General features: G+C 42.5%; 1 protein-coding gene across 6 annotated transcripts in view; it reads left to right on the top strand.

Annotated features, from left to right (window-relative positions):
• Positions 1 to 5208: 5208 nt before the first annotated feature.
• Positions 5209 to 14341, top strand: part of SYK (spleen associated tyrosine kinase) — a 117495-nt gene continuing 108362 nt past the window's right edge. For 4 of the 6 annotated variants that reach the window (XM_057722058.1, XM_057722056.1, XM_057722052.1 and 1 more), the window contains exon 1: positions 5209 to 5355. The gene's annotated coding sequence lies outside the window, so the exon portion shown is untranslated. Of the gene's footprint in view, positions 5356 to 5446; positions 5534 to 14341 lie in introns of those variants that run through there. The other 2 variants (XM_057722054.1, XM_057722055.1) reach the window with 2 other exon arrangements.

The raw sequence follows: 14341 nt of genomic DNA, 5'->3' as shown, positions 1-14341 counted from the left end.
AGGGGTACATACTGTATGAGATGGGGAGAATGCAGAGTGACTACTAATGGGTACAGAATTTCTCTCTGTGGTTAAAAGAGTCCTAATATTGAATTTGGTGATGGTTACACAATTTGTGAATATACTTAAAATAATTGAATTATACATTTTAATTGGTTGTGTAAAATGTCAATTATATCAAAAAATGTTAAAACCTGAACTGTATTTTTATAAAAAGAATCAAAAGATCTTGCTAAGAGAAAAGCCACTTAATTGAAGTTATTTTCATCAAGGCAAAAATAACAGCTTGAACTACGTCCCAATTAAGTAATTATATTTTTAAAGAGTAGCATTCTAGGCAAGTGCATGCTTATCTGTCGAGATTTGCAAAGGGGGGAGTTATCTTTGAGCATAAATTTTCCCATACTTTTAAATCTCCAGTGCTTAGGATCATGTCTAGCAATAAACAACATACAACACTTGTTTGCTGACTTGAACTTCATGGAAAATAAGGAATCAGAGGTGCACATAGGAGACTTGATTTGCTCCAAGCCACAAGCCCAGGAAAGGAGTAGCACTGGGATGACAGCCTATGCTTTGTGACTCCTGGTCAGTGTTCGCACCACTAGTTTAGATGCATGTATCCAAGTTCAAATGCTACCCTTGGTGCTTAAGTAATTTCTCTCTTTTTTTTTTTTGTTCGAAACTTCACTACCCACAGAAAAAGAAGGAAGTCCATAATTTGCAGCTGGAAAGTCACATTTAAATCATGGTTGAATTGATTAGGGGCCCCAGCAGCAGAAGGAGGCTATTTCTCCTGCCATGTTCAGTGGCATCTGGAAGTCAGATGGATGTGACCAGGTTGTGGAAATCACTGAGATAAAGGAATTTATCTCATTATTCTGTCAGTGATGCTGGTTAATTGGTCAAAATTAACTTGTCTTCATAAGATAAGAGAGGGTTGAGCTATTACATTTTTTAAAAGGTTCACCTATATTTTAAAATGATTAAAATGGTTAACTTTTTTTGTGTTGTTTGACTTTTAGCTTAACTTAAAATAATCTGTATAGAAGTACACATGATAACTGTCCTAACTCTGGGATTTTTTCCTTTGTATGCCAATAAAATTTTACTATTTATTTTTAATGGAACTATAGTTGATTTACAACATTGTGTTAGTTTCAGGTATACAGCAAAGTGATTCAGTTTATATATATTTATATATATATATTTATATACATGTTCTTGTTCAGATTATTTTGCCTTATAAGTTATTACAAGATATTGAGTATAGTTCCCTGTGCTGTATAGTAGGTCCTTATTGGTTATCTATTTTATATATAGTAGTGTGTATATGTTAATCCTAAACTCCTAATTTATTTCCACCCTTTCACCTTTGGTAAGCATAACTTTGTTTTCTATGTCTGTGAGTCTATTTCTGTTTTGTAAATAAGTTCATTTGTATCATTTTTTTGGATTCCACACAGAAGCAATATCATGATATTTGTCTTTCTCGGTCTGGCTTACTTCACTTAGTATGATAACCTCTAGGTCCATCCATGTTGCTGCAAATGCCATTGTTTCCTTCTTTTTTACGGCTGAGTAATATTCCATTGTGTATGTATACCACATCTTCTTTATCCATTCAGGGTGTGGAGAAAAAGGAACACTCCTACACTGTTGGTGGGAATGTAAATTGGTACAGCCACTATGGAGAACAGTATGGAGGTTCCTTAAAAAACTAAAAATAGAGCTACCATATGATCCAGCAATCCCACTCCTGGGCATATATTTGAAAAAAACTAGAACTCAAAAAGATACATGCACCCCAATGTTCATAGCACCACTATTTACAATAGCCAAGCTATGAAAGCAATCTAAATGTCCATCGATAGATGAATCAATTTTATCATTTCAATTGTTGTAGTTGAATATTATTTTACTTGCAACCTAAACCATTATGTGTAACTTGTGTATTTTTAATTTGAAAGAGATGAAAAATGAGGACCTTGCATTCTAAATTTTAAAATATATGATCTATATTCTACAAGGAAAAAATCTGTAACAAATTCTGGATATTTAGGGAGTATCAAGGTCCCACTATCTAGAATAAATAAAGAACCCTTCCTCTCCTTTAACCCACACCTCTCTTCTACTCCTTCCCAATAAAAAAGGAAGAGGGAGAAATAAAAATGTAAGTTACCAATAGTAACCAAACAAGAAAAGGAGACGCCCTTAATGGGATGAACTTAGAAAAGTGCTGGCTCATCTACAAAACAGAAGTTTGAGAGTATCACGGTGAGGTCATGTCCCCACCTCTCAGAAACTACATCTTGTGAGTCTACAAAATCCTGACAATTCTCACTCAAATCTTGGGAGAAGAAAAAGAAGTAATTGTTTATTCTTAGCTTTTCCCAATTTTGACTATGGGGTAGTGAAAATAGCTGCTGTGGAGATGAGGTTATAAAGAGAAATGTCCGCAATCTGGCATGACCTCACAAGTGTGACGAGTTGGGGGACTGAGCTAATGCTAAAAGGCGTTCCCAAGCTCTCCGTTCTTCCTCTGCCAAGGAGTACACAAGGAAGCCTGGCAACATGAGCAGTGGTAACACTCAGACAACGTAAGTATACATTAAAGACTTCATAAGGTGGGATTAACACAGCAAAACAATATATAAAATTACATTTACTATTTTCAAAAAAATAAAAAAATAAAGGACCTACAGGGAACAGGAGACTTTAAAAAGTAACTGTGGGGACACTTCCACCTATACAATTTCGGAATAAACAAACAAACAAACAAAAAAGTAACTGTGGGGACTTCCCTGGTGGCAAAGTGGTTAAGACTCCAAGCTCCCGATGCAGGGGCCTGGGTTCAATCCCTTGTCAAGGAACTAGATCCCACATGCCTGCCACAACTAAGAGGAAATAAATAAATAAAATGTAATGTAACCAAATAAATACAATAAATATCAAAAATAAAAAGTAACTGTGTTGGGAGTTCCTGAGGGTCTCTGGGTGCAGGGCTTTGTTAGGAAGGCTTCCAGGACTCATGATATAATCGCAGCTAAGATTTATTTCAATGAAAGATAACAAGCAAAGTCAGCAAAAGGAAAGGGCACATGGGGTGAATGAAGAAAGGCTGGGAAAAATGTGTTGACTTTTAGGAGGATTTTTTGCTAGGTATTTGCTAGGTGATGATTTTAACATTTAAAAAATTCATTGAAAGTACACTAATTAACTTTTAAGATGACTCAAAGGTAGGAAGGACTGCAGCAGTGCTAAAGTGTGCCTTAGAGATGGATCCAAAACCTCATCTCATCTCCCTTTAGCATTCCCTAAGGAAAAGTTGTAACCTTAGGAAAAGCAAGACAGGTCACCTCCTGCCCATTTCCAACAATATTGCCAGAGGTTCTGCAGCCTCTGTTTAGACAACAATGGCTATTTCGTTGGTTATTTGCAGTGAAATCACGTCCAGCGATTAACAAATATAACCATAACAAAAATCCTTCACTTGGGTTGAAAGTTTAGTGGCAAAAATAAATGGAAGAGAATTTCCCAGTGGAAAAGGCTGAGGAGCTCCAATCCGGTGTAAACGCTTCCTATCACCTTATTTTTCTCCATGGCAATTATACTCTAATGCCGAGACCAGCTCAGCGACTCGAGGTGAGTGACGGGTGCCGCAAGCTTGAAGAAGACACAGACACAGACAGAAGAGAAAAGTGGGACCGGGGGGCTCAAGACCTCTCGGCTCAAGACCTCTCTGATCAAGAGCCCTGCTGACTCATCCCAGGTTGCTTTTATTGAGTTCTCCGCTAACATTCTCAGGTTACACCCATAAACAATCAAAGGCCTCACATGACTGAGGCAATTATCTTTGTTTACTTCCTGGGTCCGAGTTGAGCAGGTGTGGATTTGAGCTGGGGGTGGAGAGCAAAACAGCCCTGGGGGCAGGAGACCTCTCTCAGATATTAGGGGTCTGTGCCCCACCCGTGTTGGCCCCTCTGCGACTGTGCCTGTCTTAGGTTGTTCCTTCCTTGAGGAATCTTACCCGTCTCTGGCTAACCAGTCATCCTCCAGGGCCAAACAGGGTGATACAAGGAGGGCTCTATGCACCACCCCTGTTGGCCCCTCTGCGGCTGTGCCTGTCTTAGGTTGTTCCTCCTCTGAGGAATCTTACCCGTCTTTGGCTAACCAGCCATCCTTCAGGGCCAAACAGGGTGATATTAGTCTCCACGCCCCACACCCTCAGCTCCTCCACTGCTCAAGCAGGACATTCTGAATCCCATCGCTCGGCCCACATACTTTAACATTTTCAAGGTTTCAGAAAGGTTCCCGAATGTCTTCCCACGCTCTAACACACTATATATTTTATTTTATTGATTGTATTTCGGTTCAGGGTGCAGCTTTTTAAAACAGGCACTGTTAGCCACTGTTACTAAGAATGTGAGGGTCTGGAAACTGTTTTATAGGAAAATTTTAAAGAGGGCTAACAGAAAAAAGGGGGGAGAGGAACCAGGTAGGTGTTTTTTTAAATCATTTTTAAAGACTACAGAGACGGATGAAACTTTATCTCCAGACCTCAGAAGCGTTCGTGGGTAAAAAGGAAGCACGTTTAACTCACTGTCAAAAACCTCATAATAATTAAAGCCCTCAGAAAACTGTGTTGGACAGTCTGGGCTCACCCAAAGGTGCGCTGTAAACTGATGTTCACCGAAGGCAGAGGCCACCGGGCAGGTTGACACGGGCCTTCTGATCACCAGTCAGCAGGAGCATCTCAGGTTGGTGACTGGGAATACCCACACAGTGAACAAGATTTTCTTCCCAAGCAATTGCACCGCAAATGGGCGTGCCGCTGAGCGCCTGTTGGTCCTTGGCAGGGTCAGGCAGCAGGCAGACCAGGTGGCAAGTGGCTCCTGTTGTTGGCCGTGCGCCCCTTTTGTACAGGAAGCCCTTTGGTCCGGGACTTCTGCACCCGGGAATATTGGCAAGGAGCGCCCGCCCGACTCCCCTCCCTCTCCCCTCCAGCTTCCCGCCTCCCAGGCCAACCCCGAGGGCCGGGTTCCCGCGCGCTCCGGCCGTCGCCGCCCTGCCCCGGGCGCTGGGGGCGCACAGGGCACACTGGGCTCAAGGGCGGCGGGGCGGGCCTGGGGCGGTGGGGCGCGGCGGCCGGGAGGAAGTGCCGGGCCTGCCTGGGCACGTTAAGGAAGTTGCCCAAAATGAGGAAGCGCCGCGCACTGGGCGACTGAGGCGACTCCGGCAGCGGGAACAGCGAGGAGGAGCTGGCGGCCGGGTGCTGCGCCCACAGCTGCCCCCACGATCACGCCCGTCCGGTGGCAGGAGTCCCGCGCCCCGCCCTAGCCTCACCTGGCACAGGTAGCTGTGGCCGCGCGCTCCCTCCACTTGGGCTGCCGGGACGCACCTTTGGGCTTGGGGAGGCGGCGTGGGAGAGCAGAAGGCGCGGAGATGGGGGAGAAGGCGCGGGGAGAGGGGAGGATGTGGCCCTTCCCCCTCGGTCGGCACAAGGTCTGTGCGCCTAGGCAAACCCAGGCAGGTATGTTCAGGGCCTTCCTGCTTTGAAAGTCGGAGGGAACATTTGATAACATTTTTCGATCGAAAACTAGTCGGTTGTGCCAGCTTTTCTGCTAAACCTAGTTAGCGCCTCTTGGGGTCCAGCTTTTGCATGGGAAGCCAAGTGCTGCCGCGAGCGCAAAGTGCGGAAGCGGCTGGGTCCTGGGAGACTAACTGGAATCCGCAGGCACGAGAAAGTCCTTGTCGGGTCTCGGAAAGAACACTTTTTTGATTGGCCATTTGCAGAATCCAGTGGAAAATTCCACTGTATTTATCGAATTGACTCATTGTAGATATGTTCATATCCCTGCAAAGGTTTTATTTATACATTTCCTGTACTACAGAAAGAAAGAGCAGTTGCGTAAAACATGAAACTTTCTGAACCACTACTAAAATGTAGCATGAATGCCTTTTTTTTTTTTCCCCGCATTTTCATGGTAACATAAGTTTGTCAGCCAGTGAATGACTTGAAGAGCGGGGAGTAAAATGTGAATTCAAGTTAAAGATTTTTTTGGCAGTCTGGCTTTACAACCTGAAACCCACCGAAATAACGATACAAAGGTGATTCATTTGTTGGTTTGTTTGAATATCGAGAACTAGAAAGACAATCATTGGAGAAGTTTCAGTCTTGGGGCCGTTTACGGTGCGGTTACTTGGGAAAGAGAATCTTGTTCACTGTGCGGAGTCTTTCCAGTCATTAACCCAAGAGGTTCCTGTTGGCTGGTGATCAGAAGGCCCATGCCATCCCGCCAGGTGGCCTTTGGAAACAGAATTGCAGGTTATTTTAATGAGTTTGCCAGACTCGCCAAAGATTCCCATTGAACCAAGTAAAACTGTTGTCTGGAGTTGTTCTTTTCCTTAAACCCTGGAGGCATTTCAGTGTGTAGTTAGACTTGGAGATGTCTCACATCTGAATCTTCATGTTAAAAAAGAAAAAACATGGGATGATGGAGAATTCCTGAAAGAAATGGAATTGATTCTAGTATTTGGTTTTGTTGTTGTTGTTGTTTTAGTAAGAACAAATGCATCGCTATTACATAGGCAGCATTTTAGTTAAATGTAGTTAAATTCATTGATGTGCAAATCGCTCCTCCCTTCCCCTGCAAAAAAAAAAAAAAAAAAAAAAAAAGCCAAATAGTGCATAGCTATATTTGTCTTTGAGCTAAAAGTTTTGTAAAGTATTAGGTATTTTAAGTGAGAAGCCTTGTCTACTAAAAATATTTTATCAAATTATTTTGTTCTATCTACGTCGAACTTTTGCTTTGATCTGTTTAGAGAAATTTTGCAGTAAAATAGAAACATTTATATTCTTCGTATTTGGAGTGCTTCAAAATGTAGGATTTTATAAATAGTCGTAATAACTAGAATGTTTTTAATGTTTTAAGCCCAGGGTAAAAGTGAGGTGTATATTTTAGCTCTTTACCTTCCCTGAGGGATGAAATTGTCAGAAAGATCGTTTTATCGCTACATTTGCGTTTCAGAAATAACTCACCCTAGCTTTCTTTAGGTTCCTAGTGTTCTAAGTTCAGGTCTGATTTCTCTGTTTTTAAACTAAAGACTTCTTAGTAGGCCATCCCTTACTCAGCACATGGCATATCTATAATCATTATCCAAAACCCTTGTGCCAAAATATGTTTTGGAATTCAGGTTTTTTCAGAATTTAGAATTCAAATTTGGAATCTGAATTTCAGCCTTGAGAAAGACCGTCCTCAGAATTTAGAAAGGTATGCATGGGTCCTGACGCCATATGTTACACACGACTCCAGCACAGCCTGGGCAGCATCCTGTAATCCCACACCTTAATATTTCTGCACCAACAGTGGGAAAAATCCCGCTAGGTGGAATACAGAGAAGCTACACATAGCTGTGTGTCAGTTTCGGGAAGGTGTCACTAAATGAGGTTCCCTATAAAACTCACCAAAAAACCTTGTTTTTCAGAGGTTTTTGGAGTTAGGGCTATAGGACTGAGTCGGTATTAGACACCGTGAAGCTACTGTTTGCTTTTGAAAGCAAATTGCATTTCTGTTGCCCAACAGCTCACACTTTCCAGTAATTAGAAGGGTAGTTCCCCCTTTCCAGAAAGCCTGAAATAGCAAGACTTGCCTCAGTTTTCAGTGATAACAATCAAAATACAGATCCTCCAAGTGAGAATAGGATGTTTCATCCTTACAGAGACTTTCCAACAGCAAAGTTTCAGACAGTAAAGAATGCAGTATTTACTTAAAGAAGGGGTATTAGCACCCTTCACAGCTACAGCATGTCCTTGGAAGAAATATTGTTTCCTGTTCACTTTGCAGCTGGTTCTATCTCTGTCTGTTATCTGTGCCTAAGGAATGGCCAGGTACTTTATACAATCTGAACTAATTTTTGTTTTCTCAACTTTTCACCACGTAGATTTTTTTCCGACTATCACCTAACTCACCACCACCCTGCCCCCAACACTTTCTTCCACTTCTGGATTAATTTAGCTGTTAATGAGTGGAGAGAAAATCAGGAATTTAGGGCTTTGGGTGAGAATTTTTTTAAAATCTCTACACACTGAACATTGCTTTTCTTTTACAGCAATTGAAATCAAAAAGCAGAGTCTTAAAGAGACATTGGAATTAAATTGCCTAATTTAATCATGTCTTACCATCTTACTCTTCTACCTTGGAATTGAACAACTTGGGTTTTCTTTTTTTTTTCACTTAAAAAAAAGAGAATTTTTTTTTAAACTGAGGAATTGGAAGATTAAAAAAAAACTAGGCTGATTGGATTCTAAAGGAAAAGTTTATTCATTCAATTTGACTTTATATTAGCAGGGAAATTTTCTACTAGCTGTCTGGCAAAATGTTAGCTTGCATCAATATGAATTTCTTTTTTTTTTTTTTGCCTTTAAGAATTAATTATGTAGTTTTTCCTTATGAATCTGGAAAAGTGGTTGAATTGGAATCTTAAGAATAGTCAAATTTAGCCACTGCCAAAGATACCAGTAGAAGGAAGAATATTTAGTTTCTATTACAGTAGGTTTAACAAATCAAAAATGACTCTCTCTTGATTCTTTTATTTATGGGAAACTGTGTATTTGTTTTTGGTGGCTGTCAAAGGCTGATGATGGGAAGAGGAAGGTGAGGATGATTTAGAATATTGTTAATGCCTCATTAACCAAGGGGGATGTACTGAAAGCTTTTGTGATGGACAGTATCTGGTAAGCAGCATCCTGTGTCCTGGGGGTACTGTCTCTGACACTGGAGTCCTGGCTTCTGAAGCTGGAGAAGGAGGTACCCTTCAGTGCTGTACTGGAGCCCTGGAGGGGAGCATAGATGTGGGAGAACACTGGGCTTCCAGATTGGCATGCTGAGTGTGAGATCTTTGATCTGAGCAGAGGCTGGGCAGGTATCAGGATTGACAAGGAGAGTGTGGGGCTGGCATCTGGGTAAGTGAGGCTTGGGCCTGGCGGCGTCAATGGGAGGGCGTGTGAAAGGAAGGAAGGGGGCTGAGGGCCAAGTTTTAGGAAAAGTCACAATTTAAATGTTGGTTTGTTCAGTTATGCTTGGCATGGCTACAAAGAGCATTTGAATGTCCAACAATTAACCTTCTACCTTCCCACTCCATCTGTTTGTCTTAATTGCTAAATCTTCATGCTGTCCTGATCAGTCTGACAAAATATTAAATCTATCCATTTCCGTTCAGTTGTCATGAAAATGTTTTGGTGCGACCAGAGTTAATCTTTCTTTTTATTTAATTTCAACTTATAACAATACCTTCTCATCCTCTAGTACTGCTCCCCAAAAGCAATCTTTTAATCGTTTTAGCTATTTCTTCTAGAATTTTCCTTCTTATTTTCTGATGATATGTTCACTGCTTTTTTTCTTTTTCTTTTCTTAATATATCAGCTTTAGACAGTGTCTGCTGACTTTCTACTCTGAGAAATAAGCACATGGCAGTCCTAGACTCTTATTACCCAGGATAATCTTTCTGTAATTTAGTGTTAAGATGCTATTTGGTGTTTACCTTGTTTTGGTTATGTTTACTTCTAGAGCACAGTGTATAACATAGTTCCATTTTCTTTCTTGTACCCCATGTTGTTTTTTGTGTTTTCCCAGTTGGCCCTGTGCCTGTTACAATTCTCTCCCCCACTGTCTGACATGAAGTTAAAACCCCCCCTTGACTCAATTTCCCGCTGAGTCAAATATACCAAGCAATCTATCAGTTCCATTTCTCTCTTTTTCTGTAACCCTCTGCCTCCTTGACTGTTTCTTTTCAGTCTTGCTACACATCTATTAATAACTGAAGCATATTTTGGGGAGCTGGTTAGCTAAATATATTTTCTGCAAGTTTCTGCCCTGTATACTTTTTGGAATCTTACACCTTTTATCAACATTTGTGTACCCTTTAAATCCATTGTAAATCCATTGTCATAATAGTTGAAAACATTTCCCCCAAACTTTTGATCTCTATGGTTATTTGCTTATTTATGTAATTTATTACCTTTGTAGCTTTTTGGAACTTTTGTAATTTCTCCAGTCAGGATGTATTCTGAATCATGCTTAGTGAAAATTATTTTTAGCTCCAATTTAGCAGTTAGCAGCTACATTTTAAATGTCTCAATGTCACTTCTGTATTTGCTCTGAGCCTGATGTTTTATTATCTGATTGATGGAAATAGGTATTTTTCTGGGAATGGGAAATCCGCGGGGCTTTAATCAGTTGGCTGGCCTCGATTCCCTTGATTTCTGAAGGGGGTGCTTTGCAAAATTTTTTTAAGTGAATTATTTATTTATTTTATTTTTGGCTGCATTGGGTCTTTGTTGCTGCGCACAGGCTTTCTCTGGTTGTAGTGAGTGGGGGCTTCTCTTGTTGTGGAGCTCAGGCTCTAGGTGCACGGGCTTCAATATTTGTGGCACACAGGCTCAATAGTTGTGGCTCTAGAGCGCATGCTCAGTAGTTGTGGCACATGGGCTTAGTTGCTCCAAGGCATGTGAGATCTTCCTGGCCCAGGGATCGAACCCATGTCCCCTGCATTGGCAGGCAGACTCTTAACCACTGTGCCACCAGGGTAGCCCCTGCAATTTTAAATGGTATTCCCAAGGAAGCTTTCTTTATTCAAGTAAGTGAAATGCTAGACAGAATAAAGTTGAGTAAGTAGGGAAACTGTCACGGGCTTGTTCAGAGCCGTTGCGCAGGTGGTGTGCATAGTCAGGGCGTATGTTACTCAGCTCTTACATTGGTCATGGGATGCATTGGTTCTTGGAGTATCTTGGGGACCGGGGCTCCCTAAGTCCACTTTGGGAAACACTGGGTAACCTGCTGCCCCTTTACGAGATCCTTGGGCTTTCTTAGATGGAAGCAGAATGCTGTGGTTATTTTCATCTTAAATACTAAGAGTATTTGAATCACTTGATTGCCCTAATGCTTCAAAGTCACAGTCACTGAATATTTTTATTAATAGTGGTTGAGAGTAGGGGGTCTGAAGTCCCACTGGGTTCAAATCCCACTGAGTTTTCAAGCTACTCTTTTAGTCTTTGTAGATGGAAGGACTACAGGGGGTTTCATTTGTGGTGCCTGGTGGAGACCACGCAGGCAGTGCCCATACCTGGGCCTGTGGTTAGAACTGGCATAACTGTCACAGCCTCTCCCAGGTGGGTGCCTCTGGGAGTCTGCCCCTGCAGTCTTGGCTGGAGGCTAATAATGGCAGTCCCAAATAGGTCACAGCTGAGTAAATACCATCTCTGAAGTTAGTTTCTCTGACCTCCAAGATGGGAGAGCTTTCTATCATTTTCTTTTTGAAAAGGGTTAAATTGCATAGCTGGTGTCTAAGTACATATCCATTGGTGAAGAACTCAGATACAGCAGGTGACATTGAAACCCTCCTTGACCACCACCCTCAGCCCCAGCCCACCCTCACTGAGGGAGGGCGACTTAGTGTATATTCTTCTAATTTTTCATTCTGTGCATTCATGCGTGTGTGTATATACGTGTATATTTTTAGAAGACATAATGTGTGTGTGTGTGTGTGTGTGTGTGTGTCTGTCTTCTTAATATCAACATCATCCTCCTGCAACTTTCTTTTTTTAATCAGCAGGGTTGGGGGAGCCCTTCCTATCTGTGATCATTGTGTTTTATTCCAGGGTGGAAAATATGATTGTTTATTGATAGACATTTAGGATTTTTTTCTCATTTTCAATACTATAAACAAAGCCCCAGGGAATGCACTTTTTCTTTCATTCTTTCCCTCTCTTTTACCCTTTTCATTGCATTACATGGAACTGACAGGTTACTCATTTTCTTAAGAAAGATCTTCAGCCCTGTCCATCCTGTTATTCCGTCTATCTGTTGAGTCAGTTACATGTTAGCAAGCACTTAAAGGCACAGTTAATTCTTTATTATTTAAGTGATACATTAAGCTCTTGCCTAATACTTGTTTTTATTACTAGTTCCAGCATGGACGGACGTTCTCTTCTTATGCCGCACCCTCTGTCTTCTTTGGCACCTACTCATCTGTTTGCCCGTTTGGTGCCTTCCTTTGTGGGGTTAGCTTTCGTGATGTGCTTGGTGTTTCTAGGATGCGTGCTGGTCTTGTTTTGGAAGTGTCCTAGGAGTTAGTCTCTTAAGGCTGTGTGTGTCGCATGGCCCTCTTGTAACCGGTCCCCCCATGAGATGGGAGGAGGTGAGATGTGCGCAGGGCAGGATGAGCCGGTAACAAGTGTGGGGGGTGCAGGCGCTCTCTGTTCTTCACGGATGTGGCCATACCCTGCCTCTCCAAACCCACGTCTTTCCTACAGAGGGACTTCTGTTGCTCTTGGGGGTGCCGGCAGCTGAGGAGCTGGAGAGGGCTTGGCTGCCTGCCTGCTTCCCGCTCTGCTTCTCCCCCACCCGATGCCACCCAGGCTTTGTCATTTTCACCCTTGACTCCTCGCAGCCATCCCCAGTGCCTGCACTTAGGCTGTGGCTTCCCTCTTCAGGCTGAGCCCATCTTGCTTTGAGTCCTTCAAGGACAGCAATAACTTCCAGCCCACTGGTATGCCTCCTTTGCTCCCTAGCATGGTAACAGATTTATATTCTATCTTATTGTTTTTAATGCTGTTTCTTTTCTTTCTCTGCATTTATAGCTGCTGCTTATACTGGAAGGCGAAGTCCACCACTTCCTTTTTTTTTCTTTTTTTTTTTTTTAGCAACACCAATCAGCTGATGGTCATAGCTGTGAAGGAAGTGACAGGAAGGAGGAGGGAGAGGAGCTCTCTAGAGGAGGCTTGAATGGCAGGCTTGGGGCTTCCTTGGTCTTCACTGTTGCCCTGGGAGCTGGGCCAGCCATCCTGTAGCTTAGGCAGGAAGCGTGTCTAAAGAGAGGGCTGCATGGTCAAGTCCATACTGATTATTAGGAAATTGCTAGTCCCAAATCATAAGTTTCTTAGAAGCATGTGTAAGGATGCCTGGATGTCAGAGGGGGAAGGGATCTTGGGGAACGTCTAATTCAACCTGCTGGGAAGCGATGAGGCCCAGAAAGGTGAAGTCACTTTAACTTGTCTAGCTACTGAGTGATGTTGCTGTGATTTGAAGCCTAAAACCTAGGTGTTTCTAATCCAGAACCAAAATTCCTACCCATTACTCCAATGAGGAACAAAAAGAGACCTGCCGTCATGCCTGGTGGTGAGAAGATTTAAAGTCCCGTCGGTGGAGACAGGAGCCTGAGAAGGCAGACAGAGGGCATAAGCGCAGTTTGACATGTTGATTTCACTCTTTTACCTTTATAGCTTTGTGTTGAGAAATTAAGCAAATTCAGTAGGAATTGGACAAAAAAAATCCGGAAACAATGAGAGGTTAATATAGAACATCTGATGCTTTTGCATATGTCTCCTTCCAACACAGTTTGATCTGACTTTCAAGTTTACCACCCAAAGTGAACTGAAGTAATGTGAGAAGCTGGTTTAGAAGGACACACCAAGCCTTTGTGTATACATCAGTCCTGCATCTCTACAACTGTCCCCACACAGGACAGAAGTGCTGCTCTCTGCACACATTACTGTCCCGGGGGTTGGGAGGGGCCATACATGGGGTCCTGAAGGTTAGAATGGAGCAGGAGATAAAGGAAAATTTCAAAAGCCGTTCTACTCCATAGTGGAAACACTTGTGATGCAGGTGGGATTACAGTGGTTCAGTGAAAGAAAGGCAGCTTGACAACTGCAGAGAAAGGATGCCTTCTAGAAAGAAGATAGAAAAGTCATGTATGATTTCCCCTAAGGAGCCCATACATGCAAAATATGTGCAAGATATTCCTTCTAGCTTACCCCTTCTAAGAAAACTCTGGAAACTGTCAGTATCCATTAATAGAGGAATGGTGTTTTAGTTTGCGAGAGTCACTGGAACAAAGAACCACAGACATTTATCACGTCACAGTCCTGGAGGCTGGAAATCTGAGATCAAGGTATGGACCGGGTTGGTTTCTGCTGAGACCGCTCTCTTCGGCTTGTGGACGTCGTCTTCTCTCTGTATCTTTACATCTTCTCCCCTCTATGCATGTGTCTGTGTCCTAATTTCCCCTTTTTATAAGGACATAGAGGGTTAGGGCCACCCTGATGACCTCATTTTAACTTACTCACCCCTGTAAAGGCCCTATTTCCAAGTAAAGTCCCATTCTGAGCTAATGGGGGTCTGGATTTCAACATATGAACTTGGGAGGGGAAACAGTTCTTCTCACAGCAGGTTGTTAAGTGGAAGCTGGCCTCTCCTTCCTGTGGCCTTGCTGTGCTGCTGCCGAGAGAGCGAAGGAGCTCTCCGGTATCGCGATGGAGAGATTTCTAAGCCAGCTGAAG

The sequence above is a fragment of the Hippopotamus amphibius genome, chromosome 2 (genome assembly GCF_030028045.1).
Source record: "Hippopotamus amphibius kiboko isolate mHipAmp2 chromosome 2, mHipAmp2.hap2, whole genome shotgun sequence".
NCBI lineage: Eukaryota > Metazoa > Chordata > Mammalia > Artiodactyla > Hippopotamidae > Hippopotamus > Hippopotamus amphibius.
Note: the sequence above shows the minus strand (reverse complement) of the source record. Positions and strands in the feature narration are given on the sequence as shown.